Source organism: Vulpes vulpes, chromosome 11 (genome assembly GCF_048418805.1).
Source record: "Vulpes vulpes isolate BD-2025 chromosome 11, VulVul3, whole genome shotgun sequence".
Taxonomy (NCBI): domain Eukaryota; kingdom Metazoa; phylum Chordata; class Mammalia; order Carnivora; family Canidae; genus Vulpes; species Vulpes vulpes.
Genome location: NC_132790.1, coordinates 78,685,411 through 78,699,937, shown reverse-complemented (window position 1 = coordinate 78,699,937; position 14,527 = coordinate 78,685,411). Strand labels below are relative to the sequence as shown.

At 35.6% G+C, this 14,527-nt stretch overlaps 1 protein-coding gene across 9 annotated transcripts in view; it reads right to left on the bottom strand.

The window, feature by feature from the left end:
• ATP2C1 (ATPase secretory pathway Ca2+ transporting 1) overlaps positions 1 to 14,527 on the bottom strand; it is a 164,730-nt gene that overhangs the window by 117,993 nt on the left and 32,210 nt on the right. The window lies entirely within an intron of this gene.

Below are 14,527 nucleotides of genomic sequence, written 5' to 3'. Positions count from 1 at the left end.
CAGAAGCTTCTATTTTCCCTGCAATCTAGCCAGAAGTAAGCATCATCACATTGTTAAATCTTTGCCAATTTGATGAGCAGAAAATAGTTACTTAAATTCACATTTGTTCATTACTGAGGTCAAGTACCTTTTCATATATCCTTTGACCATCTGCAACCTTTTCTGTGAAACACTTGTTCATGTCCTCTTCCCTGGCTATTTTCCCCTACAAGTAATTGCAGATTTCTTATAGATATAAAGCCTTTGTCATTTGTTCAAGTGTTTTTTACCATTGGTTTGCATCTATTTTTTACTTTTTAAAATTTTACATGACCATGTATTTCAATTTTTTATGATTTTGAGATTTTATTCCATGCTAGTTTTTTTAAAAGCCTTTCTCCTCCAGCTTTACCTTTCTTCCTAAAAGTCAGCTAAATGTCCGTATACCATTTATTGAATAATATATCTTTTCCCCCACTAAGTTATTCTCGGAGGAAGAGGACGAAGAAGGGAGTAATAAGACTATTTCAACTTTTAAAGCCATTTTGTACATTGCCTAGAATAAACTGACACCCAAACATTCAAAAAGATCTTATGTTTGTACCTATATAGAAATATTACATCCTCAAAATACAATTATTTCAATGCACTGTCTATGAAAATTCTAATCGCTTTTTTTTTTAAGGAAATAAGCAAACCAATTCCAAAATTCATATGAAAATGCAAGGGATTCAGAATAAACAAAAATATCTTGAAAAAGGACAAAGGTGGTGGACTCATACTCCCCAGTTTCAAAACTTACTATAAAAGCTAGTTAGTCAGGGTGGTAATGGCATCAGGATATATAGATCAATGGAACAGAATTGAGAGTCTAGAAACAAATTCATACATCAATGTCAATTGATTTCTTTTTTGAGATTTTATTTATTTATTCACACACAGAGAGAGAAGCAGAGATAAAGGCAGAGAGAGAGAAGCAGGCTTCCCCCCAGGGAGCCTGATGTGGGCCTCAATCCCAGGACCCGGGGATCATGGCCTGAGCCAAAGGCAGACCCTCAACCACTGAGCCACCTAGGTGCCCCAATGGTCAACTGATTTTTAACAAGAGTTCCAACACAATTCACTGGAGTAATGGTGTTGGAATACTTGGATATTTCATGCAAAACAAGAAAATTGGACCATCACCTCATACCATATATAAATACTAACCCAAGGTGGATCAAGTGTGAAAGCTAAACTGTAAAATTCTTAGGAAACAACACAGACCTTTGTCACCATGAATCAGGCAGTGGTTCTTAAATATAACATCTAAAGCACAAACAACAAAAGAAAAAAAAAAGACAAACTGGACTTCATCAAAATTTTAAGTCTGTACTACAAAAGACATCATTAAGAAAAAAAAAAGACAATTAAAACTGAAAAAAGAAAAAAGAACATGAAAAGTCAACCTATAGAATGAGAGAAATATCTGCAAATCATATGTCTGATTAAGGGTATTATAAACACTGTAGTGAACACCCATGCACAAATCTCTTTGTATGCTTGTGCAAGTACCAGTATAAGATACATTCCTATCCAGGGGGTGTTTGGCTGCTCAGGCGGTGAAGTGTACAACTTTTGATATCAGGGTCATGAGTTTGAGACCTACATGGGTGAAATTACTTAAATAAATAACACTCTAAAAAAAATAATAAATAAATAAATAAACAAATAAATAAATAAATAACACTTTTTTTTTTAAAAAAAGAGATCTTCCTATCCAGTACCCTGAATATGAATAGAATCTCATAATTCAATAATAAAAGAGCAAGTAACAAAATTACAAAAGGGACAGGGTTGCATTGATTATTTCTCCAAAGATGTGTAAGTGACCAATAAGCACATGGAAAGATGCTTGACATCATTAATCATTAGAAAAACACAAATCAAAATTAGAACTCGGGGATGCCTGGGTGGCTCAGTGGTTGAGCGTCTGCCTTCAGCTTAGGTGGTGATGCTGGGGTCCTGGGATCAAGTCTCACATTGGACTCCCCATGGGGAGACTGCTTCTCCCTCTGCCTATGTCTCTGCCCCTCTCTCTCTCTCTCATGAATAAAGAAATAAATCTTTAAAAAAATAAAAAAAAGAACATGACACAATTTCATACTTTCAGAATAGCTATTTAAAAAAAGAAAGAAAGAAAACAAATGTTGAAAAGGATGTGGAGAAATTAATTGGAACCTTCACAAATTACTGGTGGGAATGAAAAATGGTGCAACTTCTATGGGGATTCCTCAATAAATTAAATATGGAATTACCTTATAACCTAGCACTTCCACTATAAGTATACATCCAAAAGAACTGAAAACATATTTTTACACACTTGCATATGAATGTTCACAGCAGTATTATTCACAATAGCCAAAAAGTAGAAACAACTTAATATCCACCAACTGATCGATGAATGAAATGTGGTAAATCCATACTCTGAAATATTATTCAACCAAAAAAATAATGAAATGATACATTCTATAAATGGCTGAATACTGAAAACATGCTGAAGTGAAAGAAGTCAGATAAAGAAGCTCACATATTCATTTATATGAAATATCTAGAACAGGCAAAAAATAGAGACAACAAGTAGAGTTGTAGTTGGCAAGAGCTGAGGAAAAGAGAACAGAAAGTGTTTGCTAATGGGTAAGGGATTTCTTTTGCAAGTGATGGAAGTGTTCTGGAATTAGATTAACCCATAACTTTGTGAATATACTAAAATCCACTTAACTATGTACTTTAAAATGGCAAATTTTATGGTATGTGAATTATACCTCAAAAATAAAAACCAAATGAGGCGCCTGGGTGGCTCAGTTGGTTAAGCCTCTGCCTTCAGCTTGGGATATGTCATGATCCCAAGGTTCTGGGATCCAGCCTCTTGTCTGGTTCCCTGCTTAGTGGAGAGTCTGCTTCTCCCTCTGCCCCCCGCCCCCTGCTCATGCGCATGTGTTTTCTCTCTCTCCCTCTCAAATAAATAAATCTTTAAAAACAATAAAAATAAAGATAAAAACCAATAAATGACAGGATCTGCAAAATAATTTAATTTACCCCAGCCTCTAGCTGACTTTGGGTCTAAAACCATGCATCCAGAACAAAGATTTAGTTGAAGACTGATTTCAAACACTTGTGGGAACACAGAATAAATTCCCAAGTGGAGAAAATGTAGAAAGTTGTAACTAAGGAACCAAGTGAGCAAGCCCAAGAGAATAATCACCAGAACACAGCACCTTTCAAGTGAACTGCTATCAGCCCAAACAATTATAGCTGTTCCTATATCTAAGCAAATCTAATCCTTTTAAAAACAGATCTTCACTACAGAAAAATGGGAGGGATAGGTCACCATTTTTTTTTTAATATAAAAATAAAACTTTATTCTGTCCCATCAAAAACTACCGGCTGCTAATGGGGAGGGAAAAAAGATTTGAAGGCCCACATCAAATTCCCTTTGGTACTCCTGCCTGGATAGTACTGGGTCAAAGAGGAGGAACTGAGCTTTGAAGGTCTTGTCTTAGGCATAGGAACAGAAAGCATTAGATGTCATTATGGTTCTACATCCTCAAAAGGGGATCCATGGGCAAGAAAGCTGGTGGCGGGGGGAAGGGGGGGCGGTGATGAGTAGAATGAGTGCCATCAAGCAGGTCACCTATGAAGAGCTGTCTTCTGGAGAGCATGCACACGATCCATTTACTTCAAAAAGATTTAAGAAACTAAAACATGATGTGGGAAGATGCTAAAATAAAATGTAAACGGATAATACCTAATTTCATTATCAATGAATAACATAACCATACCAAAATAAGGAAAACAAAGTACTAAGTAACTTTGGAAAACAGATTTTGTCTGTGTATTGGTAAAGCTAAAGACAAATATATTTTAGTTTTTAAATGTGTCTCTCACAGGGAAATAGGTTAGCAATTCTGAAACTACTTTTGTGTCTGTGTGTTGTGTACTAGGTTTGAACAGATAAGTAAATAATATACTGTGGATAAGAACCAAGTTTCTCACCTTTGAAAAAGGAAGTAACAGGGGAAATGACAAAGTGGCAGAAAATCTAGAATGAACCCTGAGGTCATGGTTTTCAGTTTATATAGATGGATAGATAAAGAAATAAAAATACATCCATGTATATTACTATATATCTATTTGCTAACTCTAATTACAAAGAGAAACAGTGGCAACCCGATTGTACTGAGCACAGATAACACACAGATCTTGGTTTCCAGATACTATTCTCCAATAAAATGAACATGATGCCTTTCTTAGAGAACGGACTGATTGTGTATGTGGCTGCTATAAAGAGGGAAAAACAGAGATGCACATCTTGTGTTGCCAGAGAGTAAATTAGAAGTCACAAAATGATAGAGGCATTATAGAAGGGCCAAAGGAGCACATTTGAAAGGATTCTCAATAATCAAAGTTGGAATGATTTGAGCACAAAGTATTAACTTTTAGCCCAAACAGTAAAATAAATATTCATAAATGCATGTAAATAAACAACTGGAAAATTAATAAGTGAAGGAAAAAGGACAGTTCTTCCTTAACAAAAATCTAGTTAATAAATATAGAAGAGAAGAAACAAAATCATCATTAAGCAACCACAGTAGTAATAGCAGCCACGAAGAACCACTGATAGATGCAAAAACTGGCCTGTGAAATGTATGGTGAGACAGAAGATACTTGCAGCTTCAAAGTATCTCCCCACAAAAGGAAAATTATTAATTACAAAGGAATGATTACATTACTAAAGAAATATTACATTTATTTTCATTAGAAAAGAAAAAATAGTAACTTTACAGTGGAGAAAACTGGCATACACCTTAACCTTAATCACAGTTAAGATATCTTAATCGTAAGTAAACATCAGACAAATCCAATTTGGGACATTCTGAAAAAATAACTGACCGGTACTCTTCAAGTGTCAAGATTATGAAAAATGAAAAAAAAAAAGACCAGAGAATTTAACAGATGGAAGGAGACTAAGGAAACAAACTAAATGCAAGACAGAATCCAGAATTGGATCCCAGGGTAGATAAAGGATAGTTTATAAATATGAATTTCTTGGGTTTAATCATAATACTATGATTATATAAGATGTTAACATTAGGGAAACTGGGAAAAGGTTTTATAAGAACTCTTTATAAAAAAATTTTGCACCTCTGATGTAAGTCTAAAATTATTTCAGTTAAAAAATGTAAAGAGGGATCCCTGGGTGGCGCAGCGGTTTGGCGCCTGCCTTTGGCCCAGGGCGCGATCCTGGAGACCCGGGATCGAATCCCACATCAGGCTCCCGGTGCATGGAGCCTGCTTCTCCCTCTGCCTGTGTCTCTGCCTCTCTCTCTCTCTCTGTATGACTATCATAAATAAATAAAAATTAAAAAAAAAAAATGTAAAGATTTTGGGCAACCTGGGTGGCTCAGCAGTTTAGCGCCACCTTCAGCCCAGGGCGTGATCCTGGAGACCTGGGATGGAGTCCCCGGTCAGGCTCCCTGCATGGAGCCTGCTTCTCCCTCTGCCTGTCTCTGCCTCTCTCTCTCTCTCTCTCTATCATAAATAAATAAAATCTTTAAAAAAAAAAATTTAAGATTTTAAAAACACCTCTGAAAGTAAAGCAAATCTTTCTTGTATAATTAGAAGTTAAACAACACTTTAACCCCAGTTAAGCAATTACACCTGGAAAGAATTTTTTTTTTTTTTACTAAAAGGTAGACATAATACTCCATTCACTGATGTATCAGTTTGTAGAAATTATTCCAAGTCCTGAGACAAATTTGGTACAAAGATGAGGGAGGAGGTATAATATTATCTACATATTTTTTTTAATCTGTCCATTTTGTTGCATTAAACATGGAGCTGTTTTTTAAAGTTTTCAGCTAGCAACAATTATTTTACTAGTAATACCAGAGTAAAAAAAAATAAAGTTAGACCAGCTAATAATTCGACTGTAGAAATATGGTAGATTCCCTTATTCCTTCTGCTAGTTCCTTGATATGTCCAATGGCATTCCTTTCACATAGTTAATTTTCATTCATTAATTAATTTTACAGGCTATAGCAACCAAACACTTACAAAAATCAAAGACATAAATGCAGCATCCTTCACACCCTGTACTTAACTGACCTAAATGTCTATAGGCACAACAGAGAACCATGTAAGCCCTTAAAAGCAACGTGTGGTCAGATATAATTTATATCATCAAAAGCTACCAACTTTGAACCCTACAGGTTGAATGAGCATTTATTTGCTGCCACAAAATGTATTTTATTATCACTTATACATCATTTTCCATTTTAGGTGGTTTTCCTCAAGTTATTTAATTCTTCTAACCAACAATTTAATGATTGGTATGTTCAAATCATCTTAGTTTAATACGAGAAACAGAAAGAATGTTATTTATAAATTCCACTGCTATTAGTAAAAGAAATACTAGTAAGAGTCCAATAAATAGTTCACTAAACTCAAACATCTTTATCTATTAATCTCATGTTATAGATGGGGATATTAAAGTTTAGGGAGACTAAACCAATCTATTCCTAAAAGGAAAGAGCAGCAAAGAATCCTTAAAATGAGAATGGTACACAACTACATAAATGTAAGCAGATATTAAACACAGTGAGGCTAAAATACATTTCCAGGGATCCCTGGGTGGCGCAGCGGTTTGGCGCCTGCCTTTGGCCAGGGCGCGATCCTGGAGACCCGGGATCGAATCCCATATCGGGCTCCCGGTGTATGGAGCCTGCTTCTCCCTCTGCCTGTGTCTCTGCCTCTCTCTCTCTCTCTGTGACTATCATAAATAAATAAATAAATAAATAAATAAATATAAATAAATAAATAAATAAATAAATAAATAAATAAATAAATAAAATACATTTCCAAAGTTATGGTCCTTGTATTAGAATTGAAAATACATGTGTCCTGATCCAAGCATAAGTGAAAGAGCTGGTGGTAATATCTACATTTTACAAAAGAATAAAAAGATACTTAACGAGTAAAAAAAAGCCACCTAATGAAGATCTTAAGTAAATCTGAAGAGTTCTGATTTCAGAGAAGAGTCTACTTGAAATTTTGTAAATGGATAAAAAAAAGAAAAGGCGTTATAGACAAGTCTGGCATATTCCAAAAGAAGTAACTCACAACACTTCAGTCTTGATATCAAAGAACAGTAAAATTGCTTTCAAACAGTAAAAGTTCTAACAACAAGCAAAATTATGAGTTTAACCTCACTGATTAGTAGGTAAAACATTTAATCCAAATTTCAACATTTTTACCTACTAACTACAAATCATGAAGTATCAAAACCCAAAATTGTAATGTGATGCAACCACGACAGAATCCTTAAGATTATAAAAACTTCTATAGTTTTTCCCAGGCATTCCACTTATCTCAGAAAAATTTAGGAAGCCTTGAAATTAGAAGTTATTTAATAGACAAATAACAAAAATAATTTCCTCATATCTTAGTCATCAACCAAGGTAAGGGAAATTAGTACTTGCTCAGCAGCCTTTTCATGCCAGGCACTTACACACCTTGCCCGATTTAATCCTAACAAAACTAAAGTAGAGTCATCATCGCTTTACAAGTGAGGAAACCAAAGTTTAGAGAAGTTAACTTTCTGCCCCTTGATTAGAACAGTGTTTCTCAACCCTTGACATTTGGGGTCAGTTAATTCCTTGGGGGAAGGGACTGTCTTGTACATGGTAGGATGTTTACCAGCATCCCTGGCCTCTTCTCACTGGATGCCAGTAGCATCCCTCTAGTTCTAACTAAAATATCTCCAGACATTGCCAAATCTCCTGGAGGGCAAAATCACCCCAGTTGAGAACCACTATGCTCAAGTGAAGAAGCCAGTATTTTCATTCAATGGGCAAAAGCTACATGCCAAATTCTATTCAAAATGAATTAGAGACAACTAAGGGTCTTTGCCCTCAAGAGCTCACTTTGAACCCCGGTCTTCTAGCCCAACTGGTGTTCAATTTTAAAACCTCCCTCTACATACCCTGCTTGGCCCTGTCCCCAACACAGCTAACTACTCCAACTAGCCAGTGGTACCTCCTCTCACCCACTTATGCTGGCTTAAAAACTTATTGTCATTCTGACTCAACCTTCCCCCTCATTTCCTGTACCTAATTACTACCCAAGTTCTGCTGGGTTTTTCCTAGGAGTAAAATGTCTCTCTCATCCATCCCTACTCTCCATTCCCATCCTTCTAATATAGACACAAGCCATCTCCCCTCTTTTTTCTAGAACAGAAAAAAATCAGAAAGAAGTAATCTCTATTGGTCCCTCAAAGTAATGAGGGGTATACATCAGGATATCATAACTGAATGCCAATGTCTAGAGTAGGAGGCTGACAGACCTGAAACAGTGGCCAACAAAGAACACATTCTCTACCTCTGGAGTGGGAACAGAAATTGGACTTCCCCATCTGATCACTGACACTTTTTTTTTTTTTTTTTTTGAGAAAGAGAAAGAAAGCACGTGGGTACCTGAGAGGGGCAGAGGAGAGAATCCCAAGCAGGTTCCTCACCCAGCACAGAGCCCCATGCAGGGCTCAATCTCAAGACCTGAAATCATGACCTGAGTCAAAATCAAGAGTCAGATTCTTAAATGACTGAGCCATCCAGGCACCTCTGATCACTGACACTTTCACAATCTGATGTCAACTCTCAGTAAATAGCAACCCCGACAAGCATTAAGAAAAGGACATAGTAGAGATTAGTTTGCATGCCTTAAAAAGTGGCTTGCATGCTATTTCTGGCACTTGTGCCATGAATGGCTTTTGCCTGCTCTTAGGGAATGTACAATTGACACTGAACAGAAAAAAGAAGAGAGAGGAGATTCCCAAAGAAAGTCTGATCCAATTAACCTTTCTGCCTCTCCCAATATATAAAACCAGATGAAAGAAGGCAAAGCAAACATTCCACCATGGAAAGTCTGTAAAAGATGGTCAAAGAAAAGCTAGCAAAATAACTGCAAAAGCACATAAAAATATGTTCACAACATATATGAATATATAGCACCAAGAGGCTAATTTATTTATACTGCAAATGAAAGGCTCTGATTTAAGATAAGAGGAAATTCAGGACCTGTTTTAAAGCTTATCTGTCCCTCAGGCAGGGAACAGAATTTTATTTTATCAATGATCCCTAGGAAATGCTTTATCCTTTTTAAGATCCCACAATCAAGTTAATTTTAAATCCAAAATCTGAAATTCACAACCTAATCAAAAGTTTTCATTAATATTTCATAGTTAATATTCAATGAAATTATGACCATGACATTCTAAATATTTCTGCTTCTGTTATCATTTCTGAGTTTTCCTGTGAAGTAGCCAATATATTTAGTGTCAGGATCCTACTGCTATTCTCATTTTATGGGGTTCTTTAAGTAAATAAATAAGTGAAAACAATTTCTACAATGATGTTTCTGTGTTTTCAGAAGGGATAAAGACATACATAATCCTGTTCAGGACAGTGCCTTTATGAAAAGATCAAAAGTCAAGCCAAAAAGCCCTAATTAAGCAACTATAATTAACAGGTATATTAAATAATTCCAATCACACATTCTCTATTATCTGAAGCAGAAAGAAAAAGCAGGGATTGAAGTTGAATTAGATGTCCTGTTACAGCCATCTTAAGTTGATGCTTTTGACCCACACTATTACTTTCTTTCTGGCTATAACCTATGATATGATAGGTTGTAACATTTCACTCAAATTTTTTTCTAATGTATCCAATAAGCTTAGCCTAAACTAATTTCATTCCACATAATTTGAGTAATTTCCTTGTAATTCCAAGATATATGCCTTTGTCAATAGTAAGTTAAAGCCTTGAAAATGGAAGACTTATAATTAACAAATGCATATAAATACCAGCCATAAAAAGTCTAAAGGAAATGCATCAATTTAGCCTGACATTTCTTTTTCAGAGAAATGCTTTTCCTATACATTATGGCATTAATATAGAGCCTGACCAGTTTTTACTTTACTGCCTTTTACCAACATTTGTCCTTATGAAAATCATAAAGACAATCTTGTCACAACTAAAGCCTGAAATCACTATAAAAAGAATTTCTAACAAAGTAAATAGGGATGTACAATAGGGAGGACCTTTTGAACTGATCCTTAAGAGTTGTTTAGATGTTACATGTAGCAATTATGTAATTTAAAATTCACACCAGCTAACTTTACCATCAAGCTATGGAATTCTTTCCAGATTTAAAACAAAACATAACCTTGTTAAACATATTATGGTTAACCAAGATCCCCCCCCCCAAAAAAAAAATCAGCCTTGAGCTCCAAGGGGTGTATTCCTAAGAGAATATTGCGATTGACACTGCTTCAGTTGACAGTTTAATTCCACTGACGTTAAATGAATGATAAAAACATTAAGACAAATCAAGTTAAATTGAGGATTCAACTGTAGAAAGCTAATGCTTACAAATAATCTCTGCAGCATCCTTCCTCTAGGTTAAGTTACTATATTTTATAAGATGCTGTTATATACATAATCTCTTTCAATTTCAACTCTTTTCTAGAAATACTAAGAATATTACTTTATTGACAAAAGAGCAAACGAAATATGTTTTCCACATCTAAAGATATAAAATACTTTTATAACCTGGTTTCCTATTTCTAGTTAAAAGAAGGTAATTAAGGTGGTTTTCCGTTTTATTTACAGTTCCTCCAACTATCCTTATCCTAACACACAATCTTTTGAGACATTCTTAGATGATTAATAATTTGACCAAGAAACTATTTTTAAAGTAAAGCATAAGGATGCCTGGGTGGCTCAGCGGTTGGGCGCCTGCCTTAGGCCCCAGGCGTGATCCTGGAGTCCCAGGATGGAGTTCCACATCAGGCTCCCCACATGGAGCCTGCTTCTCCCTCTGCCTATGTCTCTGCCTCTCTCTCTCTCCCTGTGTCTCTCATGAATAAATGATATTTTTGAATGAATGAATGAATGAATGAATAAATAAATAAATAAATAAATAAATAAATAAATAAAGTAAAATGTAAATAAACATACTATCATTTCCAAATGCAACCCAAAGAGATCAAGGTAATTTATTCTAGACAAATTAGCCCTGCCTGTAAGTATAAATTAAACATGTCCTGAAATCTTGAAGACTATTACATTTCTATCCACTAGTCAAAATATTTAAAGCTTTATTAGTTTCAGGTACATTAAATTCATATTTTTCTATGAGAAAAGCCAAATTTACTCCAAAGGAAAGAACCCATTACTGGGAAGAAGAAACTGTGTGCAAAATTCTCCAGCTTATAAGCCATCCCTTTAGGCACAAATAATTTTTTAAAAATCAGGAAAAGAGCCATTTACTCGTACATCTCCGGTTCCTAGGTGGTATCTATTTAAATTCAAAATAAACATGCAAAAAGGAGTTCCAAACATGCAAAATGAGTCCCACAAAGGGATGCCTAGGACCAATCCCTGAAATTCCAGGAAATTAACACTTCAAATACTTCCTGTGACTGGCAGGAAATGTTCACAAAGCAATCTGGAGACTGGCTAAAAACCAGGTAGGCTTTGCTGTTACGGTTTAAGTGAGACATGGGAGAAAGGTCCAGAAGAATTGAAACTTAAGTTCTAAAGAAAATTACCACCATTGCTGAAAGGAAACACAAGGATAATAAAGTCATTCTCTCCAAGAACCATTGTACATATGGCACACTAAGAACCTTCGAGCTAATTGCCCCTGGAAGCCACTATCAATTCTATCCTGTACATACCTAGAGATGTAATTTATCTATATACCTACTAGAGAAGTCTCTTTCTGGGGAACAGTAGCAATCAATCACTCAAGCATGCTAACCATGTGTCAACCGTCATTCTGGGCACTTCACACACCAGGCTTCATTAATTCCTCACATCAAACCTCCAAAGGGCATTATCCTATTTACCGATGGGAAGACTTAGAAGCACAGTAACTCATCAGTTTTTTAAGGAGAGAAAAAAGCTACCTGTTAGGATTTAAATCCAAACCTGTCTCCTTCCACACTGGCCCCAGGTTTCTTGTTGGAGCCCCAACCTTCTTTATAGAACTAAAGGCATAACAGTACAGAAAATTATGTACTTAACTCACCAATTCCCTAAAAACAGCAACTTCATACAGAGGATTTTCACCACTACTGTTCCTCCTTTCAATATTCAGCTATCATATCATTAATGTAACATGGCATAATTGCGTGCAAACACCAGGTAAAGCTATTTATAATAATCATTTATTGAGCACTTACTATGTGCCAGATACTGTTCTAAATGTTTTTAACAATCTCATATAGCAGGTTCTATCAAGTACCCTTATTTTATTATAGATGAAGAAACTGAAGCACAAAAAGCCAAATTATGCTAAGTGGGGATCCGGCATTCAAATTGGATTGCCAGGATCCACAGTGCATGCTCTTAAATTCTTTCCTCTCTCTCAAAAAGAAGTTTCTAACTTCTTAACTATGTAACCCTCTTAACTATGTAACTAAGTATTATCAATCTCAATTTACAGATGAGGAAACAGAAGCTAAGAAAGGTGAAATACAGTTAACCCTTGAACACAGGTTTGAACTGTGCAGGCTCACTTACATGAAGATTTCCCACAGTACAATAAATGTGTTTCACCTTCTTTATAATTTTCTTACCATTTTCTTTTCTCTAACTTAATTTTTATAAGAATAGAGTATACAATACATATACAAAATATGTGTTAATCCATTTTATTATCAATTATATGGCTTCCAGTCAATAGTAAGGTATTAGTAGTTAAGTTCTGGGGGAGCCAAAAATTATAGTACATTTTCTACTGGGGGCGGTGCCCCCCCCTAAATCCCACATTATTCAAGGGTGTACTGTAATTTGTTTAAAGTCATACAACTTTCAGTGGTTAAGGCATGGTTTGAATCCATTTTTTTCCACACTCCCAAGATGTTGATTCACATGTCAAAGGAAGATACTAACTATAAAAGGAAAGCAGTAATATTCTATGTATTTCAAAATAGGCCATTGATAATTCTAGGTTATATACAAATATTTCTTAAAAATGTTTACGTGAGAAAGGAAAACATGTAATGGTAATGAGAAATTGACAAAAAAGCCCTCTTGATTATCACAAGGCAGAAAACCCCGGCAAGTTTTTAAGTATAATCTTTTACTATGAAGTCAAATAATAAAGACTCAATCAGACACAAGCATGCAGCATGCTTCCATCTCACCACCACTCCCTCTCACGTCAACAGACAATATGAGAGTCGGCTTTATTAGTCATGCCCCTTTTCCTAAGAGATCAAGAGACAAAAGCAACACCTAAGAATACACCTACTTTAGACTACTCTCTTAAACCTGGTAACACTCTGAAAGCAGAAGGCATAGATGTTATTTAAGATACAACTACCAAGAAACAGGTATACAAGTGCATTTACTATTCTTTGTCTCTTGTGAAGAAAGGATTTGCCTTTCTGAAATCTGTAAATCAAGACAAAGAGAAAGCCTCAGAAAAGTGATTTCTCCATTCTATCAAACAAAAACATCATTGCTTTCAAATGATCTTTCTAATGACCCTACTAGGTTGGCATAACTCCTCTGCAGCTATATACTTCAATATTTCAGAAAATGTCTTCCACCAATTATTCATGTAGAGTAAAACTGAGCAATATAATCGTGCCTCTCGTATTTCCCACATATCCCAGGGTCTCAGGCAGCAAAACAGATCATGCATATAAGAAATATCTATGCGAAAATTACCAGTCCTACCTAGGGCAACTGAGCTTACGTTCTTAAAATGGGAAAAACAAGTGAGAAAGCAACCAGCAAACCCCACTGCATCTCCTTTGTACCAGTTCAGATTTTAAAAACCAAGAGACACAAGAAGACAAACCGTAATTTGTGTAAGTATCTTTCATAGCATCTTGCAGACCAGGGCGGGGAAAGAAAAAAAGAAAGATTATCACACACAAGTCAGAAGTCAGTCCCGGGAATGAATAAGTGTGGTTGTTTCAGGAGAGAAAATAATATTCAGAGTTATTCGACGCTTTTGGAAAATCACCAGTGCTGTTTAGTGAAAAAGCATTAAATACTTTAATGCGACCAAAGAAATCAAGTAACATGTGAATGATAATCTAGTGGTCCAAAGTGCACAGTGGACAAACAAGTTCCACTGTCAACCTCCTAAACGATGTTCGCAAATAGGGAGGAACTTTAAGAAAGGAAATCTCTTCATTAACATTCTGTTAAATTCAAAGTTATTTTTTTTTTATGAAGTGAAAAACAAATCTCCATGAATTAAAAATTGTCTCGTTTCTTATAAACTAATCCAGTCACATAACATTATCAAGGCTTGATATGCAAATATACAGAGAGGCAGTGCATCCCCTTCTCTCCCCCTTTCCATTTCCCCTCGAGTGATTCCTTTCAAACAAGCTATTTAAAACAAGCACAGATGCTATCAGAAATGAAAACTTCCCTTCCATTCCCTAAAGACAGCAGCTCTCTCAGGAAAGCAGAATAAAGCTCAG